Source organism: Euprymna scolopes, chromosome 14 (genome assembly GCF_053919585.1).
Source record: "Euprymna scolopes isolate OS-2025 chromosome 14, ASM5391958v1, whole genome shotgun sequence".
Taxonomy (NCBI): domain Eukaryota; kingdom Metazoa; phylum Mollusca; class Cephalopoda; order Sepiida; family Sepiolidae; genus Euprymna; species Euprymna scolopes.
Window position 1 is genome coordinate 23,632,247 of NC_136495.1, and position 25,512 is coordinate 23,657,758.

Consider the following 25,512-nt stretch of genomic DNA (forward strand, 5'->3'; position numbering starts at 1 on the left):
GAAAGTCAAAAAGCTGTCTGAAAATGATGTTAGGTGGTTGAAGGAAGGAAGGGAGGGTGTGCAAAACCGATTGACTTTTTCCCAGCCATGCATCCGTACATTTCTATTGTTAATGTTTGTATAATTTTTAGCATTTTTTAATTTAATTATTCTTCTGAGATCCTGCGTTTAAAGTTTTTCATGTTTTTTTTTTGTTTTTTTTTAATTTTTCATAATTATGTAAAAATTATGTTACGTTGAAGAGTACAGGTTCATTCAGGCAAGGAAAATATTAAAATTTTTAGTATAAAAATTACGCTAAAAAAAAAAGAGGGAATATTTTTTGCAATTATAACTTTTTTGCGTGAAAATATTAAATAAACAATGTTTAATTCAATGATTATATTGTTAGTTCGAGAATTAAATTCTTCGAGTTATATTGATTTCATTAATAGGGACTTTAGGGGTGGGGGTGATGTTCCTGAAATATTTAAAAAATATTTTTTGACTGTTAACATCTTTATATGCTTTATATATATATATATATGTGTGTGTGTGTGTGTGTGTGTGTGTGTGTGTGTATGCATGTATATATAATGCAAACAGAAATCCATGCTTTTTTTCTTTTCCATTAATACAGACTTTGGGGGCTTTTTTCGTAATGTTCCTGAAAAAATTATTTTTTTTTTTATTGTTACAATTTACAATGCTTTATTAAAAAAAAATAAATGAATTTATCTTTGCTAAGATAAATTCATTCTTTTTTTTTTTTTTTTTTTACTAATGAAAACCATAACTTTAGTAAAGGTGTTTTTTTTTTTGTTTAAACAAAATAATACATTTCCACTAAGATTCAAATAAAGATAATGAGTTCATTATATTCCGTAATCATTATTTCGTAAATACTGAAAATTTCATTAAAATTTGTTAATTTCCTGATTATTTGGTGAATTTTAAAGTAAAGGGAGTAATTAAAATGTTTATACATTTTGAGCATCTGCTATTCATTTTGCATGTACCAATCAAATTTCAACAGCCAATGATATCATATTCAAGGGAAATAATTATGTAAAGAAAGTAAAGTGAATTATTTCCCTTGGATACTTTTATTCGCCGGTGTATCTACAGTTATCCAAAGGGGAATAACTGTTTTCTCTCGATAATAAAAGTGCTGAGTAGTTTTCTCTTCACTACATTTGGCGATATTTAACATCTACTTTTTCTTGACACAATTACTTGTGCTGAATTACGCAATGGAAGTAATTCTAGTCTCATTGATAAAAAAAAAAAAAAATTCAAAACTTGATATATCTTTATACTTAAAAAAAAAACAATAACTCTTTATTCACTTGAAACAATGCATATTGCACCTTGGACATAAGGGGCTACTATTTGGGGCACTGTCAAAAGGAGCACTATTTATGGGATTTAGTAGCGAGATGTCTATTCATATTAAATTTAAAATTCTACAGTTTGGTAGAGTGAGGAAACTAAGAACTGAGGAAGAAATTCCAAAATCTAGTAGTTCAAGAGAAGAAACTATTAAATTAGAAGGCTTTCTGGCATCTAGTGAAGCAAAATGTAGTTGGCAAAAAACAAAAAAAATCAGGAACACAGATAGGAAATGGTCAGTATCACCCACCTCTAGAAGAGAGGGATTTCTTGTCTGTAATAAACGTGGAGAAAGAAGACAAAAAAAAAACAGAAAGAAAAAAACTCGCTTCTCGCAGACACGTGGTTCGTCACAAAGCACAATCCAATCGCTAGAACCATCTTCATACAATCTGCAGGACGCCCCCTGACTGCTTTCCAGTGACCTGCCTTTATAGCGGCCGGGAATTATGTCTTTGCATAATCGCGCGAGAGCAGACAGATTCTACGATAATTGCACGGGGTAAACGCTAATAAAAACCCATGGACGCCATCTTGGAACTCTCTCTTCCACTCAGGCCAAAACGTAACAGACATATCCGAGGTAAGCTCTCTATTTCCCCTCATTTCAGTTATTGGTAATTCTGTCACACTCCCCCCCCCCTGATCTCATGATCACAAACGGGGCAGGGGGGGCAGTCGTCTTTGTCGAGTACTTCTTCAAAGAACAGTAGGAAGCACTTCCTCTTTGCCATCTTCCTCATTACCACTGTTATTGCCACCAGTCTGTTCCATCAGGGCAGGGAGCCAGTATCTGTCTTTGTCAGGTACTCCTTTGTAAAGGCAAGACGGGTGGTCCCTCTTCTGTTTCTTCTCCATCGTCCTGCATCATACTCTCTGTCCTTTCAGAAGACATTGTACTGTCTGAGTATTCCTCTTCCTCCGATGTAACATAATGGCAAGGGTGCAGATCTTTCACGTGGCGAGGCACACCGTCCACCAAAATCGATTTAGAGCTGATTACCTTGGTCACCTCACCCTTGCCGAACCTCGTGGTACATCGATTGTGCAGTCTTTTGACCCACACGTGATCTCCAACCTGGTAAGAGCTGTTCTTGGGACCTGGGGACACAGTTGCGAGATTGGTCTCCTTTACTCGAACTTCATATCGATAAATCCTGTTGGCAGGTGCAGTGAAGAGAGATGTGTCGTCTCTTGGTCTGATGTTATACCAGTAGGCAGCCTCCTGTATAGGACAGCACATTCTAGCTGCTATTCGTTTCACTGTACAGTGACATCGCTCCGCTATGCCGTTCCCAACTGGAGCGTACGCACAACGGAATCGCAAGTGAACTCCCCATTCATGTGAAAATTCTTGGAACGCGTTACTGCAGAAAGCCGTGTCATTGTCTAAAAGGATTTTATGCGGCGAGCCATGCTCGAGGAACACTGCCTCCAACTGATGAATCACGCTTGCTGAGTCCTGCCTTGCCAATTTCCTCCAAATGGAGAAACGCGATGGGCCACAGTCTGTTAGAGTTAAAAAGTGGAAGGTGCCATATGCGTGATATCTATTCCAATTCTCTACCAATTCTCATTAACTTCCAGCTTTCCCTTTTCCCACCTGTGGCGCTGGATCAATGGACTGACATTCCTCACATTTCTGTATGACCGTTTTAACGGTTGCTTTTGCCGTGGTTGGGCAACTTCTCCTGACAAAGTATGTAGTGCGTTGCACACCCGGACGTCCACTAACTTTGTGAATAGCCATGATTTGACTCTCATCTAGCTCGTCTGTGTGAACTGTGCCTATCACCGGGTTAAACCCGTTTTTCTTTTTCATTGCCTCAAACCACCGCTGTGGTACTCGTGTCAATCGGTCAGTGATGTTTTGTGCTGATGAAACCAGCATAACGTTTACTGTCAGCCCGTACTCTTTCATGAGCTCCTTGAGAGTGCTTAGTCGCCTCCTAATAAGCATCTCACTTGCTGCTTTGGTGCGTACTCACGCCTTTCCAGTTAGCGACTGAAGAGCCAAATTGATGCCTTTTAATACGGCATCCAGTTCAGCTAAGTTGATACGTTGAAAATCATCTTCAGTTCGCAGCCAACATGCATCTTCCAACACAGTTTCACACATCTCTAAGGCTGCACCAATTGCTAGGGAGCTAGCATCGACCCATACATTCAGCTCTTTGCCGTCCACACACCAATTTCCCCGGGCCGGATCGTCCTGCTGCGCAGATGTTAAGGTTTCGAACATCATACGATGCTGTACGGCATCCCTTGCTTCATATCCCAGCCCTTCGTTACTGAACTTACTCTCCTTCTGAGTATTCCACAAGCCGCATGAAGCCAACCGCACACCGGAAAGTGCCCGACAAGTCGACCACACAGGGAAACTATTGTTCGTTGCGTAACAATACTAGGAGCCTCTGGAATTGAATTTCCTCACTTCCACCGCAGTTCACTGCATTCCATCCTGACTGCCAATCCCAGCACCCATGCACCATGCTTCAACTGCTCCGGGTTCTTGCACTCCAACCCGAACTGCGCTAGGTGTTCTCTTACATGGGTCACGGGCAGCACATCTTCGTTGACAAAAATGTCATCAATGTAAGCAGATGCTGCACGGCTCACAACTTCTTCCTAAGATAATACTTCGCTGACAATTGCTCTCATTTCAGGAGGGCCACTTTCAAACCGAACCCCAGATGGGTCAGACAGTATTTTTTCCAGTCGATTTCCACAGTCTGGTATGGCCACAGTGTCTCATGGACCCGGACTTGTAGGTATGCTCTCCTGAGGTCCAGTAGAGACACGTTAGCACCTTTTTGTCTCCATCCGCGCAGTTTAGCGACACAAACATCTGCGTTGGCTGTAAACACATCTACGTAATGATTTAGCTCCTGGTAGTCCATCACCGGGTGCACTTTGGTTTTGTTCTGCTGTATCACAGCCATCAGGGAATTAGGCCTTGGAGCGGGGGGGGGGTCCCAATTTATCCTCTGGGTACGGCACGAGCCAACCATTATCTATCCAGGTGCGGAGCTCCTGCATGTATTCTTCACGGATTTCTGCCGGTATTGGGTATTCTATCACTCGTTGTGTAGTCTGGATTGTGTAGCCTTTCAGTGGAGTGGTTCTCAGACCACTTCCATGATGCGGTCCACATTCGGTTTTGATGGTCAAAGGTGGCAGTGAAATCCGGTTCATTAATAGAAATGACTGCGCATTTAATATATTTCCTGCCGTCAAGCCACACTGATCCTGTAGGCTTGACAACGACACCACCCAGAGCTTTTATGGCATCGATCTCTAGAAGTAAGTCAAACCCCAGCGGTTTGCCATGCACCACCAACACATCGATTCTGGCAGACACACCTTCCTTCATCAGTGGACACAGAGACCACTCCAACACCGCAGCATGCATGGGACATTCCACCAATTGTTTTGACATTCACGTTTGTTTTTCTCCAAGACCGGCACCGGTCTGCATGTAAAATCGTGCTAGAGCATCCTGTATCAATAAGTGCCAAACATTGCGTCCCATCAACATGGATGCTTATCACCGGGAGTGTCGTGTTTGCATCTTGGTGGGGAAGGAGATTGGCGCTTATGCGTCCTCCCTGTGCTCATTTCCCGAGCAGTTTCGAGCCCAGTGTCCACTCTCACCGCAACAGTTACACCGTGTTCTGCGTTTTCGATAGTCCTTTGCAAGATGGCCTTTAACACTGCATTTGAAACAGGTCACACTAACAGGAATATTCTGGGCCCTGTTCTTGTTGGGTGAGCGTGTGGCCGCAACCAAGTCCTGATTTTATTCCCCAGTCGTCGTCAAAATTCTCGCTCTCGACATTAGCTGCCCCATGGTCAGGGCTTTGATGTTTGGCACCTGTTGAAGAGCAATTGAGATGGCGTCAGGGAACACAGTGACGAAAGTCAATTTTGTGAGTCTCTCTAAGCCATCTCCTGTGAATCCGGCCAATCCAACCAACTGCCTGATTTTGTTGCCGTAAACATCCACACGGTCTATCTTCTTTTGATCGTCCTCCTCCATTTCCATGTAGAGGGCCAGTGCATCAACTTCCAGATATAAAGGTAGCAGACTCGCTACATCATCCACCTGCTGAAGTTGTGCGACAAGTCTCACTTTTTTCAACCATGCTACAATGTCTCCTTCACCAGAGAACGGCTTGATAATATCACTGCTTATCCATACCTTCCCATAGTCGTGCCGAAATAGCTTGAAGAAAATGTAGTAGGCAAAAAAAATTCAGGAACACAGATAGGAAATAGTCAGTATCACCACCTCTAGAACAGAGGGATTTCTTGTCTGTAATAACCGTGGAAAAAGAAGACAAAAAAACAGAAAGAAAAAAACTCGCTTCTCGCAGACACGTGATTCGTCATAAAGCACAATTCAATCGCCAGAACCACCTACACACAATCTGCAGGACGCCCCCTGACTGCTTTCCAGTGACCTGCCTTTATAGCGGCCGGGAATTATCTCTTTGCATAATCGCATGAGAGCGGACAGATTCTACGATAATTGCATGGGGTAAACGCTAATAAAAACCCATGGATGTCATCTTCGAACTCTCCCTTCGTTCAGGCCGAAACTCAACAGACGTATCCGAGGTAAGCTCTCTATTTCCCTCATTTCGGTTATTGCTAATTCTGCTTCTGAACCTCTACAGTGAAGGGGTGAAATTTTGCTGCTTGCCAAGTTTGCCGTCGATGGAGCATAATTGCTTTGAGTTCATTAGGGAAGTTTCTATTAAATTACTTGTAAAACAAACACAGCAGCGATGTGACAGGGATGGAGCTTGGTTGATAGTGTGGGGTTTATTAGATAATAGACTTTTTTTTTTTTTAACCCTATCTAAGAAGGCAAGACTCGTGATAGATGCACCAGCTCAAATGTGGCAACAATACTCCATACATGGGCGAATGGTGACTTTGTAGATATGTAGGATATTTTTCTTCAGTTAAAGCGAATGCAACAAAATGGCTTGAATTCATCTTCAACCATCGAAGATTGATTGTACAATATACATTTAACTATATTTTTGGGTGGAGGAGAGAAAGGGCACAAAAAAGAAGCTATAATAAATATTGTTAATTTGCTAATAAAAAAATAATTGTTTAGTATTAACAAAGTTCACATATAAAATGTTTTCATGGCAAGAACATTACAGCCCATATCATCTAGCTCTGACACCGCCCCCTCCTCCTCAGATTTTTTTCTTATGAACACCTTATAAAATTTAGGTAAAAACTAAAAGAGAAATCTGCATTTTCATCCATATTTGAATAAATGAACCCATTTTTTCAGAAGGTTGGTTTCAACCCAGAAACAAGAAATCTGTGTTATGATACTGTATTCTGGAATCCGGATGTTTTAGAAAATTTTCAATTTGGGAGCTAAAAATAATACTCTTGGGCCTAAATTTAATCCAAGTATGTTTTCAAGGGCGAGGAATTCAAAAGTTATAGTTAGAAAGGCACCAAATGAAAGAAAATACCTTATTTTGACAATTTATGTACCTGTGTGGCAATTTTTAAGAGGTCGTTCAACCCTCCAAAGCAGAGCAACAAAAAGAATAACTGATGCTTTTCCTGAAAAACCAGTTTTGGATTTTTTAAATAATACAATAAAACTTTCATAAAATCAAAAATTATCTCTTGGCATTACCTCTATTCTGGCGTATTTAAACCCCCAAAATTGGTATTTTTTAACAAAATTTCTCGGGTTAAGTAAGAAAATTGCGATGTTTGTGACAGACTAGTGCGATTCCCTTGAGTAATAGAACAAAAACACAGAATTTTAAATCTTTGGAACTCACTTTACAATTGGATTTTGTCATTACAGATCTCACCACGTGTAGTATATTAGTTATTTGTATATGAAATGATGATTTTATTCCGAGTTATGTTTGAGCTTTTGAAGAGCAAAGATATGCTGATCAGATTTTTGGCATTTTGTAAGTTGTTCTTTGCTTGTGGTGTTGTCAGTTTGTTATTGCTGAAGAGACAATATCTCATGCAGTTTGTGTCCAATAATACCCCAAAACATTCAGCTAACAATAGTCTTTGGATACGGTGACACATACATGTTTCAAAATCTTGGTTACACTTTGATACAAAATTTCCTGATTTTGAACAGGCATGATATACGATATATTATACATGATTCTGGGTCAAAATTCAATCAGAAATTCAAATTTGGGCATTTCAATGCAAAATAGGAAAAAATGTTAAATTATACATGGGCCCAAGATATGGGAGCGTTCAATTTTGGGCACTTTTTGGCAAAACATCCATATAAAAAAAAAACAAAAAAACTGAGGATCCGTGGGTATTGCTGGAGGCAAAAAGTTTATATAAAAAAATTGCAAAAATCTGGAACATTTTGTCACTTGTCACATCTCGCTGTATTGAGCATAAAATACCAGTAACTAAGTTTTGACTTGACAGCACCACAGAATGAGATACTAATCTCTCAAATACAATGACTACATCACTTGCATCTTTTGGTGACTGGTGTTGATTGTTGTTATAAATTATGAATAAGGATGAACAAGACCTCACTTGCAAATTCCTGCATCCACATAGGCCATCAGCTCAATTTCACTGGTTTGGTACAGATGATAAGGGATGGATTCCATTGAACAAGGTAATCATGAAGATTGTGATGTAAAATATGCCATCAAATGGAAGAACATATTTCATCACAGATGAGGAAAAGAACAAAACCCAGAACTATTTTGATAGATGTTGAACGTACTTAGACTATTTACTTCTGATGATTTTTACACATATTGGTTTGCATATTTCACAGTGATGCATACGTAATCTGTGGAACTGTCAATATTCTCTTGGCGTTTAAGATGACAAAGTCAAAATTTATGTAAATACAAAGTTTCTCATTTGGGTTCCGAATGTGGGGAGGAGGAAATTTTTTGGACACCCATTTGAGATCCTTAACTCTGTGGGGAGGGAGTAAAGTGATGTTTTTGAGCTATTTAGACTAAAAGGAATTGTTTAAAATTTGTCAAGTCTTAAAAGCTATTTTAAAAGCTGGACAAAAATTTTCTGGCTGAGGTGGGGGATCCCACTACCCCCCGCTACAGTGGGAAACCCTGAAATAAGAGCAGATTTGTTGGTTTGCAAGCTCTCACTTGACATCCTGACCAATGTTTTCAGCAAAGCTTTCTGTGTTTTTCTTCTACCACTCAAGGTAATCACACTAGTCTGTTGCAAATATCAGAATTATCTTACTTAAACTAAGAAATTTTTTGAAAAATACCAAATTTTGGGTCTAAATACGCTAGAATAGTGGTAATGCCAGGCGATATTTTTTGATTTCATGAAAATTTCATCCTATGTTATTTAAAATATCCAACAGTTATTTCAGGAAAAGCACCACAGTTATCCTTTCTGTTGGTCTGCTTTGGAGGGCTCAACGATTTCTTAAATAGTGTTGCAGTAGCACACTGAATTGATTAAAACGAGGCCTTTCCTTTCATTAGGTGCCTTTCTAACTATGACTTTTGGATTCCTTGAAAACATATTAGGGTTTAATTTAGGCCCAAGAGTATTATTTTTAGCTCCAAAATTGCAAATTTTCTAAAACATCTGGATTCCAAAATAGTCTTATTATTAGGGCTATGACAAGAGAATATTCTTATTGTTTGGACTCTCAAGTATATATTCAACACAGTTAGACACAGTTAATCAATTAAAAACCACATCACTCTATATAAAAACATATAAAATATTAACTGATATATACTCAAGAGTCAAAATAATGAAAAGAATATTCTTTTGTCATAACCCTAGTTATAACGCAACGATTTCTTATTTCTGGACAGAAATCAAACCTCTGAAAAAATAGGTTCCACCATTCAAATATAGCTGAGAATACAGATTTCTTAGTTTTTACCTAAATTTTATGAGGTGTTCATAAAAAAAAAAATCTGAGAGGGTGGTGTCAGGGCTCGATGATATGGCCTGGAATGTCCCGGCAGTCACATATAAATAAATGTTCTGCTAATGAAATTTGTCATATTCACAGTGTTGGTTGATTAATTAGTTAATTAAAACTTTTGATACTTATGAATTAAATAACAAAAAACATGCCTTATTTGCTTTTAATAAAATTCACATGGGAAGTCATATCGATGCTTGACAAAAAAATAAATTAGCATGTAGCATGTTTTAGGTTTAACACAGACACAAGAGAGACCATCTGCTTTTATTTACATAATGAGATGAAAAGAGCGAGTACACATAAAGATTCATTTCATATACAGCAAAAGGGGAGTGACTCTAAGTTACTCAAAAAAATGACACGTTATCACAAACTCATACATGGACAATGGGAAATCACTCTTTACATGGTCCCTTAATGATATAAGCTTTTGAGTAACTTACAGTTACTCCCCTTTTGCTGTATATCAACAGATTACTAATTTTAAAGTAGGGGATCAATATCGTTCTGAATATTTCCGATTGTGAGTTACAAAATAAACCTACATAGTTTATGATTTGAAAGTCATGAAAAAATGTAAAAAAACAAAAAAACAAAAAAACAAAAACAAACGACCACATAAAAAAATATGAGAAACTTTATTTCAAAACATTTCCAAATTATAAACTCCATGTAAACTTCCAAATACAAACATATTGAAATAAAGTTAGGAATACATATATATTTATATATCTGTATGTACATGATTCAGTTCTAAACTAATTAACTTATTATCAATTTTTGATATTTTGTATACTGGCATTATCCCAGATGAGTAATATCTAAGATTTAGAAAAAAATGTTCTTTGACACAAAACTAGCACATATTTCGTAAAGGCAGTCTATTTTCCAACCATTTAATGTGCTGACCAAAAGGAAGTAATTCTGTTTTTTTTTTTTTGTTTTTTTTAAATAGTTATTCCTCTTATGCTGACTCTTTCATCGATTAATCTGTAGAAATGAGTGTGTATGTTCAGAGATAGGAATGGGCTGAGCGAAGAAGAAAGAGGGAGTGAAGAGAGGAAGGAGAGAAAATAAGAGTGAGAAGTCTTAATAGAAAAATGTTACTTTTGCACCGGGCAATGCCGAGTAGCCTTGTTAATTAAATATAAAGTACTGTGGGAAGTGTTTTCTGTCCTTTTATGATTTATTATTTATTTAGTTCTGATTGGTTTGCTTTCTGGAGGTAGTTAGCATTTATAGATTTATCTCCCTTACTCTCTCCCATGATTATATAATAAACAGGGCTATGACAACAGCATATTCACCGAAATCGTCCCATGCACTCAAACAAAAAGAAGAAAAACACATTAAAATTCAAACGAATGTTATATTTATTATTTATTCATGTACTGGAACGGGTATTCAACTAGTATAAATATAAACGTTTAATATTTTGTCATGATCTCTGCTGCTATCAAATAAGGCTGTCTAAAATGCACTTAACATTGACGTTATTGTTTTTTTTCCTTTTTCCTTTCTTTTTACAAAATTTAATCATATTCTGCAAAGTCAACAACAAAAACAACAATTTTCCTCTACAAAAGAACCAAACCAAAGTCCATGAATAAATATTTGAATATATAAATAACTTCAAGCATATTTTTCAGCAGTTAAGAAAGCAAGATTCAGTAAGACATTTGTTGAAGAGTTTGGGGAGAATTGGATGGGTATAAAATCTCCAATAAAGTTTTCTTGGTTTTGCAGGATTTATGAGCAATTATGTTTGCTGGTGTCAGGGAATGTAATTTACAGTCATTATCACGCTTCATACATACATTGCAATAATCTCAATAAATAATTCATTATTTTCCCAGCAGGTTGTGAAGACAATCATTTCAACTAACAGAAATATAATCTTTTATTTTGATTGCTCTCCATTGGCAATTAGCAGATTAACTGAAATACAGGATCAGCTTAATTTGGAAAACCAGAAACTCATTCAAGATGTGACCACATGCTAGAATTCAATATAATATATGCTGAAAAAGAATTTAGAACTACGAAAAGCTCTTTTAGTGTATGTTTCTTACATTACCATTTTAACAATGGGGACTTGTTAAAAAAAAATGCCCATTTAAAGAAATCACCAAAGAAGCAGATAACAGAACTTCAACCAAATTAATTTTAGCTCTGAGGGTGTTTCTGTCAAAAGCTGTCCAATCTAATTCTGATACTTCTAACTTTAGTGGAATTTTTCTTACTACTGTTGAACAATTCAGTGAATCAATGAAAACAAGATTTTCATCTATAATATAAATGTAACCTGTCTGTTTAAATGTATGTATGTATGTATGTATGTATGTATGTATGTATGTATGTATATCTACCTAAAACTTTCGACAGAGGCGACGGATTTTCATGAGATTGATATCATTTTAAAGCTCGACACCTCGGACAACAAATATCGAAAAATTGGCCCAAAACATTAATTCCTTCACCCTCAACTGGGCAGTTTTCTACAAGGCAGGGTCGATTTTTTCCTAGTCATTTTTTGCAAGTCATCATATTGGTTAGATTGACTTTGCCTAATTTTAATGTTCTGAACTTCTGGTCGCATCATAGAGTAGTGGTAAGATGTCCACTTTCTTTTCTGCCTTCACGTCAAGGATTCGCACCTGCCTGCCTACTACCACTTTTTTTTTTTTTTTTTTTTTTTGCTCAACACATACCTCCAAACACGCGGGCAATGCCGGGCACCCAGGCTAGTCCTACCAAAATGATAAAAATTTGTGTGTGTATACTTTCCTACATCCAAGATTCAAATTAAAATTTCTTAAAATGACACCATAAAAATTAAATTCTACATCTTCTTTCTACTGATGATAATGAAGCAGAATCAGAATAAATTTGTCAAGGTCTGCTGAGGGCCAAGAAGATCAAAGTGAAAGTAAAACTATATCTCTTTCAAGCCTGTTTGATGAATTAGCTTCAAATAAACCTACAGTAACAAATACAAAGTTAGAGCAGGTAGAGGCTGAGTTAAACCGTGGCTACCGAGAGTAAAGAAGGCCGATGCACATGACAGCGTGACGTCATTATCAGATTCAGTTGTAGGTATATGGTCTAGGCTATCAGCAGCAGTTTCCTCTAGTTTTCAGTTTGCTAACATGATGTATTCTTGCGTTGTTCCAAATTATCGGGAAAATTATCCAAAAGGCCCCAAAATACATACATTTTCTTTTGCTAAACTTTCTCAATGTGGATACGTACCATTAGAAGGAAAATTTTTATTCCAACGAAATATAGTAAAATAATGTTATTTGTTAATAATTAAACGTATATTTAATTAGAACTGTATTCAAATACTTTCATATCGTTTGATAACATTGTTAATATAAATTAAAGAAACAATACTATTTATTGCTAATACAGCAAATATTATGTTGATATTTTTAACTGTTTATTTTCTTATAAGGCGAAAAAGTCTATCAGGAAGGTTGAAAATTTAATTTAATTTTTTTTTAGTTTTGAAAATTATAAACAATTTTTACATGAGAATAATTGTCAAAATGTCTTTTTAGTAAAAATAAAACCTTTCATTGAGTATTTCCAAATTATTTTGAAGTTCTATATCTTTTTTCTAAAGTCGGTTTGAAAATTATTCACGTGGCTATTAATGAAATTAGCCATGACTGAGCGTTATATATTAAACTTGATTGTTTCTTTTTAAAATAATAAACAAATACTTTTTACATGAGAATAATTGTCAAAAATATTGTTTTTTAAATTTATTTACTTGCCTCCTCACGAGGGCACAGTTAGACACAAGGTCGGTTTTTAATGTGGGAAAATCTAGCTACCCAAAAAGGGGCACTCTGGGTAGGAACAAAAATAAAATAAAAATTGTGTCAGTCATGAAGGATTTCTCCTCCACTGACCGAGGACAGAACAAATGAAGTGTAGCATTTGAGCAGATACTACACTGTGATTATTATTATTATAAATGTTTGTTTACTATCTTTTCTTAGATTTTAGCAATAGTTTACATTATGGTATGAATGTTTTCTTTAATTATGATTATAGGAATGTGAACATCATTTTCGGCCTGAGGATGTAATAAAGGAGGAGTCAAGATTCTATGATAAAACGTTGTGAAATAAACACGCAAGATGAGAACATTAGTCCGAATAAGCTCTGAAGTTCCAAAAAAAATAGCATTCAACCCATGTGATTTTTCTCTAAATTAAATTAAAAAATATTTCTGTGCTAGTAACTTTTATTGTTTGTTTGTATTTAAATTATTTGTTTTATTTCAATTTTTTGTATTTTATCGTTTGTTTTCATTCTTAAAATTATTTATCGTTTGTTTTCACTTTCAAAATTATTCATCGTTGGTGTTTAATGTTATTTAATTCTTTGTTTCTTAAATTCATAATTCACTTTTATCAGTATTAAATTGTATATCGCTCCCCCCTTTTTTCTTATTTTTTCTGCACTTATTTTACCTTTTCCGCGAGTATTTATATATGTGCGCATGATCAAAGAAAGAGCCCGCACAAAAAACGTAAATATGTTTGAAAAAATAAAACTGTGTTCCTTTTTCTTTTTAAAAATGTTGTTTTGCTCTTTTTCGAATGGCCCCTGATATAGTACTGACAGTCTGATAAATCTTACCTACATTGCCTGCTGGCATTTTTTAGTTAACAGGCCTTCTTACTCTCGGTGGCCGTGGTTAAACCTGGACACTGCAACTGCAATTACAACAGAAATACAAGAAGCACAATCTAAATTCAAAATGAGTAAATCTCTTAGTCGCATAAGTACACAAAAGAACTTGATCATGATGTAGCTTTATCACTGCTCGCAAGAGGTGATGATCCATTTCAGTGGTGGATGGAGACACAGGAGACCTTACCACTGCTGAGTAAATTGGCTTCAAAGCATTTAAACATACCACCTTCATCTGTGGAAAAAGAGAGGCCCTTTAGGACAGGTGTTAATATGTATTACCCTAAGAGGGACAGGCTGTGTCCCGAGAATGGCAAAATTAATGTTTCTACATTACAACTTCAGAGTCTTCAACTTTGAATACTGATGAGACTATGAAGCCAAAGGAGGCAGGCAGTAAGAATAATAGAGCAGCGGTAACCACCACAGCAAGCAGCATGCTTCAGTGAAAGCAGAACTTCAGGTTATAGCTATTCACTTAAGAACTGGAATTTGTACTTTGTAATTCATTTGTAAATTTTTTTCTAATTGTTTAATTATATTAATTTAAGAATTGGAAATTGTACTCTATATTTTGTAATTTGATTCAATAAAGCAAGAAAAAAAAAGCAAAAAGCCTTAATAGCAGTCAAACATTTAACAAATGTTAAATTAAATTGGCAGTTACTGTGTTGATATGTCAAAGCTATCCGATGAGTCACTTGGCATTGATGAAATGATTTCAATTTAATAGGAAAGAGAAAGTACTTAATCGGCCGATTAATTGGTTCACTGATTAATCAGCAAAGTGGCTAAATAAACCAATTATCGACTATCTGCTAATTAATCAGTGCACCCCTAATTTTGAGCTAAGAAAAAAAAAAGTAAAAAGGACCCTGAGGATGACCAAAGATGACATTACTCAACTAAGTTTTATTACTTTGTCAAATCATGTCATCATGACTGCAAATCAATATCAAACTTCCACCTTGAAAATAACATAAAAATAAAACCATCAGAATCCTCGTATCCTATGTATAATTCAGAGCTGTGTATACTGACCAAAATATCAGAATACAAAATTGGTGATTTTCAAAGGAAGCTAATGAAACGAGTGGACCAAGTCAACTGACCAATGAAAAGTCTTGAACAAAGACCTGTACATTCGCAACAGGACAAACCATGCAATTCTGTTATACTAAAATGGTTGTCACAGTTTGGCCATTTAATGAGACTGCAATTAAAACACGCACTGAAACAAAGATTCAAGCTGTCACAGGCTTTGAACTGTATTTATTTACCTAACAATTAAGTAAATCAAAACAAAATCTTTTCACTACTAAAAGAAAAAAAAAAAGAAGGAAATGAGTTGATCATAGTCATATACTCTCTTTGACTTCCGGTTTCTGGTGTCCATCAAGTGGACAAGAAACCCATTCTTTCTGGCTTACTATAGGGAAAGATCTAGCAAAAGATCTAGCTAATTTGTATATTCTTTTAAACATTAATTTTTTTAATTGATTCCCTATTACTTTTTCGGTTTTCTTATGGGATGACCATCTTTAGTTAACTATTATGTGTAATTATATTCATGCAGATATATTACATGATTTATACTTGCATAATATTTGCGTAAAAAGGTTATAGTAAACACACGCCTCTTTATATATATATTTATGTGTGCATATATATATTTGTTTAAAACATTTTGCCTACAAAACTTCTGTCAGTTTTTAGTCTACAGACATGAAACTTACTATATAGGGTATTTGAACCCATGCGAAATTTTATATTTGGGTTTTAGCTGGGGAAAATCGTTGCAAAAGTATCAAAATTAAAAAAAAAAAAAAAAAGGTCCAACAATGGCAATGCATGCGAAGCTTAATAGGTATTGGTTCATGTTTTAATTTTTAGTCTGGAAGCAAACAAGTCTTCATAGGTCAAACATTAAAAGGAAAAAATAAATCGTAAGCTAAACGTTTCAGTTTCGATTCTCGGTGGTGGCACACAAGTCATTTTTTTTTTTTTAATCCTTTTGCATCATTACTATGTATTGAGTCCAATATAATAATAAATACAAAATCTGCATTATTCAAAATATCATATTTAAGCAGATTTTACGATTGAGCAATGCCGGGCGGCCTGCTAGTGTGTGTGTGTATATATATATATATATATATATACTAGCAAAAGTACCCATCGTTGACTGGGTTCAAAAACAGCCTACAGAAAATGGACTCTGATTTATGAAAGTATGATGGGTTGTGAAAAGAAAGGGTTGTAAAGAGATAGCTTCGAATTTGGGGGTATCAAAACCAAAGCAAAATAGGATGAAAGTAAAAATAAAATAGATAAACCCCATAATTTATTATACCATACCTGTTCATACTGAAACACTTATCACAATATTCTGTGGGTCTATATTGAAAAAACCTTGTTAAAGTTTGTGACATTTCCATTCTATGGAGGTCAGGCGCGAACGAACACCCCATAATTTTATTATACCATATTTCTTCAAACTGAAACATAATTATCAAAGTATACTTACGCAGATGGATAGGAAAAGTCTTTATCAAAGTTTGTGCCTATTTCCATTCTATGGAGGCCAGGTGTGAACGCAGACCCCACAATTTTATTATACCATCCCTATTTAAGTTAAAACATACTTATCAAAGTATTATTATGTACATCTATATCAAAAACACTTGCAAACATTTTTTTTTTAATTTTTAAATTTTTTATTTCCATACTTTGTGGACCAGACACGTATGCAGACCCCACAATTTTGATGAATCATCATTATGCCAGATCAAACATACCCATTCCTGAGTCTCGATACATCTTCTATCATTATATGTGATCAGTTTTCTATAATAGTCAACCATATAGAAGCCTATTCGTGACCAGACACACACACAGAGCTTTATATATATATATATCTTCTGGAGCGGTATAATATATATATATTATACCGCTCCAGAAGATATCTCACTACTAATGCAATTCTCTATCTAAATAAAAGCCAAGTACGCCCAAGGATGGAATACTGTTGCCATATCTGGGCAGGAGCTGCTAAAAACAGCCTATCCTGCCTTGACAGAGTACAAAATAGACTTCGTGGCTTAGTGGGGGATGCCCTTTTCTCTACCCTGCAACCTCTCTCCCACAGAAGAGACGTTGCGAGCCTATCCTTGTTTTATCGTTATTTCCATGGCAGGTGCTCGTCTGAACTCCAATCTCTGGTCCCCCCTCGCCAATCTTTCACGAAAAACACCCGTCTAGCTGAATCCACTGTGAAAAATTTCCCCCACTCTATATCTGTGCCTAAATCAAAACGCGGATTCCATGAACAAAGCTTCTTTCTTAGAACTGCATGCCTGTGGAACTCTGTTCCGTCTGCCTGCTTCCCACCGGACTACAACTTGGATGTCTTCAAGTCCAACGTTAACAAATTCCTAATGAACCGCCCCCTTAAGTAAACACTTCATCAAATCTCCACACTAACGTAATGTACTTGCAATAACCCTTATCCCTGAGTGGCTTCCGGGCCTTGATAAGTGGTGATCACTATGTAAAAAAAAAAAAGTAATAGACGAGAGTCTAAAAGAGCAAAGCCTTAGTTAAATATATTTAAAGGCGCTGTGCTCAGAGTGTTGCATCAACTAAATGGGTGTAATTACGTTTATATTAATAGAAAAGGTGAAAGATTAACAATTTTGAAATTATTTAGATTAAAAAAAAAAAATGGTTATAAATACCAACGCTCTCTTTCAGAGTTAAAAAAAAAAAATATCCTTACCAATAGAAGTTTTGCGAACCGAGACCTCCTTGCAGGTTAAAAAACAAACAAACAAACAAAACAAAATAAATCCACTCCTTCACAAACGTTCACCAACTATATTTACTTCAATAGGCTAGTTAAATTTTAGTGTATTTCTCAACCATCCCCCTCCCCTCATTTTTGTTGACGAGATCCAGAAATATACTTTATTTCACGATGGTTTAATTTGTAAATATTGAATGAATACCATACTAGTATATATATATATATATATATATATATATATATATATATATATATATATATATATATATATATATATATACATATACATATATACTTTATTTACTAGTGTGTATATATATACTAGTATAAATAATTTATTTACTAGTGTGTATATATATATATATATATATATATATATATTTATTTATTTTTTTACTATAATAAATACCTACAGACACTAGTGTTTCATCCTTTCGGGAATCTTCAGTGCAGGGTGTCACGATTAATACCAGTCGAACGATTCGAACCCCGCATCACGAGACATCTCTGGCTCGATTAGCGAAGACCTAATCCAATCGGCTACCATTAACCACGTGAAATAACGTCGAATTTAAACATTTTAATTTTAAATGTTCATTTACGTGAGTCAGAGAGTGATCTAATCGTTATACGATGATCTATGCATCTAATATATAGCTGAAATCACTATCAGTAATTTTCCCCAGTCTTTATCTATGCATAAACCTAAACGTAGATTCCATGAACAAAACTTCTTTTTTAAAACTGTGAAACTGTGGAACTCTGTTCCGTTTTCCTGCTTTCCAATTTACTACAACATGGTCGTCTTCAAGTTCAACATAAGCAAATTCTTGATGAGCCATCCACTTATGTAATCCAATTTACCAAATTTCCACTACTAGCGATGACTGACATGTTCCCCTTGACGATTGTACAATCATTAACTCTTATCCTCGAGTGGCCTCCGGAGCTTGATAAGTGGTGACACTTTTGTAAAAACGAAATAAATATATATATAATTATTCTGTTATATTATTGCGGCGATATAAGAGCTGTCACTTTTGAATGGTTAGTTTTTGGAAATTTCATTAAATGTCTTTTTTTATTTGTTTTCATGTGTGCTTGTTGTTTTAATTATTTGTCGGGGCGGGGGGGGGTTTAGTTCATGGTAATTAGATAGATTAGAAAGTAATGTCAAAACCATATGTGAGCGACTTGTGTCCACAACGGGAGAGAGAAAAATACATTTTTTTTAAAAACTGAAGGTTTTTTTTATGGTGATATGAAAAAAAAAAAAAAAAAGAAGAAAAAGAAAAGAAGAGGGGAAGACAACAAAAAAAAAAAAAAACTGAATATCTGCATTTTTTTTTTTTTTTTTCAGACAAAGAACATTTTTTTTGTCTTACTTAGAAAAATAGAAGAAATATATCTTTAAAACATGGCTAATTAAAAAAAAATCATGAAATACAAAAGCTGTCTAAAACATTTATTATCAACTTAATTATAATACATTTTACCTTACAGAATCTACCTTGCTGACACCATCGGAGAACATGATGGAGCAGGTACAAGTCGTAATGGCAAGAGTTGAGGATATATGTTGCATGAAGAGAAAAGTGTAGTTTGTGGAAAGGGAGTCGAATGGAATTCAATTTTTCCTTTTGCACTTGCAAACATTTGGTATGCAACAAGGTTTAAGTATAAATTTTTTTTCTTGATTTGTGAGGGATTTCCGGCAAAAAAATAATTGTCAAAAAATATTTATCATCTTAAAAAAAATGTAAGAAATTAAACAGAAAAGTTTTTTCCAAGCTTGTAAATAAATACTTTGATTCTGCTTGCCGTAAAATATGTTTAAATACAGTTAAAATAATGCAGATATTCGATTTATTAATACAAAACATGATGGCAAATATACATAAAAAAGTGACTTGGTGCCATCAGCTGGAATTGAAACCAAAACATCCAACATACCAGCCACGTTCTCTACCGATGTTGTTATATAGAGAAAAATAATTAAATCTAAATATTAATACACTTGAAGAAATGAATTTTAAGGGAGCATGCGCAGAAAGAAGTATAAACATGTCGGCCTGTTAAAATGAACAAATCGCCCGGGAGGAAGCTTCACATGCCTCCATGCAGTAACTTAGTCCAAAATATATGTTATTTTACATTGCACTCTAGAGAGCCTACTGTTTCTTTTATAAAATTATTTTATATAAACTTCTTTCGAGTTAACAACAACAAAAAAAAAACATTAAGAAATTTACATTCAGGGTTTGAACTTATGGACCATATCATGCAAAAAGAAAAAAAAAAAAAGCATAAAATTCTTTGCAGTTAATGAAAATAAAAATTAAGAAATTTATGTGTGGAGTTTGAACCTATGGATCACGTCATGCAAAAAAAGAAAGAAAAAAAACACGCTATCAACTTATCCACAGTAGAATTTTCACAGCCCATTGTTCTATCATTGTTGCTAAGCAACGACATGGAAAAAATGGCTTTATCGATGATAGATAAATTAAAATAACAGTTTCGATTATTGATTATCGATAATTATCGGGGTTATTCTGAAACAAAACTTTACTAAGATTACTCCCAGACTTATACACTAAAGTTCTTTAAATTTTAAAGAAAATCTGTTCAGCTGTTTCTATAAGAATTGAACTCGCACACAAAGTTGCATTTATATAATTGTAGAGATACACACATATATATATATATATATGTGTTTGTTATTTTTTGTGTATTGATATTCATATTAAAAACCCTTTCTTCTATTTATTTAAAAAGAAAATACAACTTTGTTTTATGTGAGTCGAAGAATTGCATTCATCTGCAAAAGATCTAGCTAATTTGCATATTCTTTTAAACATTAATTTTAATTAATTCCCTATTAGTTTTTTTTTGTTGTCTTATTGGATGATCATCTTTAGTTAACTATTACGTGTAATTATATTCATGCAGATATTCTACATGATTTATACTTGCATAATATTTGTGTAAAAAAAGTTGTAGTAAACACTTATGCTCCTCTACGAAGGTTAAAATCTTTTTTTTTCATGTTTGAGTGATCCGTCCGTGATTTTTCATTTTAATATACTTTCATAGAAATGTTTCTGTTATGCCAAAAAACCCCTATTTTCTTTACGTCACAAGTGTCACGTTCATACATGAATTCCATAGCTAATATAACATACTGACCCAACGGGTCACGGGTAGTCTAGTTCTTTCTACAATCCAACCATATTTAGTACAAATAAATATTAGTTCATGCTTTACTTATTCACCAAGTTTCAGTCTTGAATCTCCAACAGTCTTTATGTTATTGCCACTCAATGATATCATGGAGTTTTTTGATAATCGACTATTTAGTAGAATGTGAAATCCTGAAACGGCTTCATACTTAGTGAACCTTAACAACCCATTCAGATTTTTACCTGGATAAAATGTTTCATATAATGTGCATTTTTGATAAAATTGATAATTCTTTTTTTTTTTTTTTAGATCTGATGACCTCAGAAAGATTAAATCTGGATCGTATAGAGTGATATGGTGCAGAGCAGAAGACTTTGATGGTATGGCCATGTTGAAAGAAATGATGAGAGTTTTTCAGTTAGTAGATGTGGGAGAGTTGAGGTAGTTAAGGTCAGTTGGCAGGGAAGGTCCAGAAAAACATGGGAGGAACTGATAAATATGGGTTTGGAAGAGTGATGAATAAAGACCTGGTCAGAGATAAATTGATTAAGAAGTTAGTTTCTAAAAGCTATGATTAAGTTGAGAACAAATATTTTTAGACAGGTCTTGTAGTTCATGATTTTTTTTTTAATTAGTCATTTTTTAACAAGTATTTCTTCTATTTTGGAAGTAAAACAAGAGGTGATTTTTGCCTGAAAAAACATTTCATTATTTTTATTTTTTCATTTTCTCCAAACTTTTTTTTGTTTATTTTATTTATTTGTTTTTGCTATTTTTTATTATTTCTTTCTTTATTTATTTTCATATCACAAGAAAAACTTTCGAGTTGAAAAAAATGTTGTTTCGCCCCCCCCCCCCTACTGTGTGGACAGCAGTCGTCTGCATCTGGTTTTAACATTACTTGTATTTTTTGTTCTTTTAATTGGCCATTTTTTAAACATACAAATGTTTCTTCTGTGTTTTATCATCATTTAATGATATGAGCCAAATATGCACATGTTCAGTGCAACCACACTGAGATACGACTATTTCGAGCTGTGAAGTCCAAGAAGAGTCTGGAGATTGTTTTGATAGGCATTATCTCTGAAACTTATGTAATTTATAGGGAGAAGAAAGTGGATCTTGAGTTTACTTTCAGCAGATTCGTATCTTTCTCTTTCATTATTTTGTCCTTTAGTCCTCACATTCCATGAGCGATGTTTCTGGCAAAGGGAAAAGAATTGATGTTTTCTGGGTTGGAATCTATCCATATAATATTTATTGTTGGCTAGTTTTTTGACTTGATTTTTGAAAACTCTTTACATCAAATGGCTGCGTGCTTTGTTTTGAGTTTGACACTCAAGCTGTATAATTTTTTTTACGCACATTTTATCTTTCTTTTAATAATATATTGGAATTCTTTCCCTTTTCCTTGTACCTATTTGAAAATTATTCCACGGATTTCTGCCTTTTGGATTACTTTGGATCATCTTCCAATTACGCGATTCCCTTGGATTTTACTTGTGTGAACGGAAATTTAACTAACTTTCTTGGATTCTGCATCTTTGGATTTTACCGTCATTAGATATTTTACTCTTCACCAGACTATCCATTCACGTGAAATCACTTTTTTATTCACCCTATTTCCTCTGCTTCACTTTTTGTTATCAAGTAAGATCTATAACTTACTTGTAGTTTCATTTAATACTTTTGCAAGCAAAATCCGATCCCGCATTTTGCTAAATCTTACCCTTTGATGAGAAGGAAAGTATTTCTTCGAAACTCCGCTGATTAAGCACTTATTTAGTGTTTCCTTTTTAAAATTAAGTATGTTTTTAACTCTTTTTCAAAGTGTTTTTTAAGCTACTTGTTCTTATATATAATATATATACTCACCTTCACTCCAAACAAGGCATATTACCACTTGAACGTAAGGGGCTACTAATTGGGACCATGATCTGTCTGACATATTAATATTTTATTTTATGTAACCTATTTTTTTTTTTTTTCATTTCTTCCTTTCATTATGTATATACGTAAATATATTTTATTTTGCATCAGTTTTTTTCGAAAATGTTTATTCTAGACAAGAAAACTTTTAGAGTGAAGACCATTTACCTTATTGATAAATGTTTTTATACTTTAAATAAAGTAACAGTGTCTTTGAGTTATGCAAAAATCTACAAACAAAACGAGCCATTTTTTTACTTTTACTCCCAGGCAACTTCAGTCAGTGTCTGAAGTGCATGCCAAGTTTCAGTCATGAATATTCAACAGTCTTTGTTTTATTGTTGTTCAGTGATAAGTGAGGACACTTTAGTGATCGTCTCATTAGGAGCAGATAAATGGGCTTTACACTCACCTGACTATACACCACCTTCTAGATTTTAGATAGGGTTATCTCAAAGATGATCTTTATCAAAATCTAATATATATGTCTGTCTGTCTGTCCCCATATTTCCAAACTCTATCTCCTCTGAAACTAAAAGTCGCAGAGCAGCGCTAGGGGCCTCAAATGATTGAATATTTTACAGGCTGTTCTTTTATCGGTTAAAATAGTTTTTAAGGGATCAAAAATGGGTTGAAATTGAAAAAAATCATTAAACATTTTGTACATTTATCTTAGTTTATTTTTATTTTTTAACCGGTTTATATGCATTCAACGTTGGCACAATATATGACAGAGTTTAAAACAGGCTTCCCTGGAGCCTCTTTCCTACTGAAGAGACGTTGCAAGCCTGTCTCTACTCTATTATTATTTTCATGACAAGTGCTGATCTGTATTGGTCCTTTCTTGCCAAACTTTCACAAAAAAAAAAAAAAAAAAAAATTCTTCTAGCAATAAACTCTATCAACAATTTTCCCCACTCTTTATCTGTGCCTAAATCTAAACGCAGATTCCATAAACAAATCTTCTTTCCTAGAACTGCTCGCCTGTGAAAATCTGTTCCTCTACCTTGCTTTCCGGCTAACTACAATATGGTCGTCTTTAAGTCCAATGTAAACAAGTTTTTGTTGAGCGTTCACTTAGATAATCAAATTATACCCAATTTCCACCACTGACGATTACTACGCTGTTGTCCTTATACACAAAATCTGACAAAGGCTCAAGGTTGTCATACTTGAACCTCAAGATTGTTAATATAATTAAGACCATTCCTGGAGGACACCTAAGTTCTAGTTAAATAGGTTAAGAATGGAACTCTTTCTACTACCATTTCTAATTTAACCAGACTTACTGGTTCTATCCGTTTCCATCTCTATGGTTTACCTAAAACCCATAAGGACGGGATACGGTTAAGACTCATATTATCTATGATGGCATTTTCTCAATATAAGGTAACCAAATGACTCACTACTCTTCTTGAATCTGTTTTAGAACGCTATAGTTCATTTTGTATTAAAGATTCTTTTACATTTTCAACTTTTACACAAAATTATTCTGATACTGACAAATTTATGTGTTCCTTTGAAATTTTAATTTTTTTTATATATCTATATTCCCCTTTTAAAGACTATTAATATTTTATAATGGTCAACTTCCGACTCTTCCTATTTCCAAAAGTATTTTTATGGAATTAAAGAAATTCACCACTATGTCAGTTGAATTCAATTTTAATCACATTATGTAGAGACAGATTAATGGTGTCTCTATAGGATCTCCCTTGGTATTTCACAAAAATAAATTGATTAACAAATAAATAAAATAGTCCCTCAAAAAAAAAAAAAAATAATAATTTTGAAATATTTTCTAAAGAATAATAAACTAAAATAAAGTTGGTTTACTTAATGATCTGATAAAAATTATTGACCCATTTTTAATATGGATGGGGGTGGGGGTACTGGATAATAAACTTTGCTTCATTAAATGTCGGAACTAATTGATTGTTCTGTAACGACTCAGTAATTTTAGGTCTAATCTGTAAACTGCATTCAGACCGATATGCATGTTTATTTATTTAGTAGTAGTAGTTGTTATTATTATTTTTATATTTTATTTTTATTTCTATGTATTTTTTTTTTTTTAGGTAACACACGACAACATTTGGGAACATGACTTTTTTTCCTTCCCTTGCTTTTTGTGGTAAAAAAAAAAAGAGGATCAAACCGAAAGACCTAGTCTTGATTTACGACTGTGGTGACGATCACGGCTGGGATTTTATTTTAACTTGTGAAAGAAAAAAAAAAAAAAAAAAAAAGAAATAGAAAAAAGTAAAAGGTATATATATATAAAAAAAAAAACGGTGAAGTTAAAAGCGAGAACTAAAAACAAACCATAAAAAAACAAAAAAAAAACAAAAACAAAAACAAAAACAAAGAAAAAACAGAAAACAGTTACGACGGTTTACGCTTTATTTCAAAAAGTTTGTCTTCATGTCTCCTATGAAATAATTGTGTCAACTTGTCTGGGAATGTCAGAAGTCATTCACGTGACATTTATTGGCTGAATTTTTATCAGCATTTTGTTTATTTTTTTATTTTATTTTAG

General features: G+C 34.2%; 1 long non-coding RNA gene across 1 annotated transcript in view; it reads left to right on the forward strand.

Annotated features, from left to right (window-relative positions):
* Positions 1–25,265, forward strand: part of LOC145292915 (uncharacterized) — a 60,609-nt gene extending 35,344 nt beyond the window's left edge. The window contains exons 2-4 of the long non-coding RNA XR_013869618.1: positions 19,365–19,520; positions 21,354–21,424; positions 25,052–25,265. This is a non-coding gene — a long non-coding RNA (uncharacterized LOC145292915). The remainder of the gene's footprint in view (positions 1–19,364; positions 19,521–21,353; positions 21,425–25,051) is intronic.
* Positions 25,266–25,512: the final 247 nt, after the last annotated feature.